The sequence below is a fragment of the Phalaenopsis equestris genome, unplaced genomic scaffold, assembly GCF_001263595.1.
Source record: "Phalaenopsis equestris unplaced genomic scaffold, ASM126359v1 Scaffold001052, whole genome shotgun sequence".
In the NCBI taxonomy this organism is placed as follows: domain Eukaryota; kingdom Viridiplantae; phylum Streptophyta; class Magnoliopsida; order Asparagales; family Orchidaceae; genus Phalaenopsis; species Phalaenopsis equestris.
In genome coordinates this window covers 12920-13729 of record NW_018165491.1, presented here as the reverse complement: position 1 = coordinate 13729, position 810 = coordinate 12920, and positions in this window count along the sequence as shown.

Sequence of the window (810 nt, the reverse complement as noted above, 5' to 3'; positions counted from 1 at the left end):
CATTTTTTATCAAAGTTATCAAATGAGTTAATTAAGATTATAAATTACCCATTTCCCATTTTGATTAAGCCTAAATGTTAATTGTGGCTAAAATATACAAAAGTACAATTTTGCCCATAAGGGTCCAAATTTTCATAATTTGTCAAATTAAAGTCAGATGAATTTGGGATTTTTATGTAACCCTACTGATAGGTCAATTAAGACATCAGTGGAGAAAATGTGAATTTTAACAATTTAATTTAATTCATATAATTATTTTCATGGAAAAATATGCATCTTCAAAGAAAATTCTAAAAGATAATTAGGACAATTCCTAATCACTTGAAATTTTTATGTAAGCTAGCCCTAGATCAGAAAGTCATTTGACCAAAATTTCATACATTTTTGAATTTTCTGTGATTTATTGAAATTAATTGAAGTTTTGGGGATTTTAATAAAAATAAAATATTTTAAGTGTTCAAAAATAGATTATTTTATTTTTAGAAAATCTCTCTGAAGTTAGAGAACTCAGAGAAATTTATTTTGTATTTTTTTTTGATTTTTTATTTGATTTTTTAGAATTATTTTGTGAAAATTCCATTTTTAAACCTTAAAAAATTAATTTAAGGTTCAAAAATAGATATCTTTATTTTTGAATACAAGAAAAATATTCTAATTTTTACTAAGTGTTTAGGAAGTGATTTAGTATATTTTTATGATCTTTGTGATTTTTGTAATTTTTAATATTTTTTTAATCATTAAAATAATAAAAAATGGATTAAAAATTAGGTTTTTATTTAAATATCATTTTATTTTTATTAAATCCCCCTA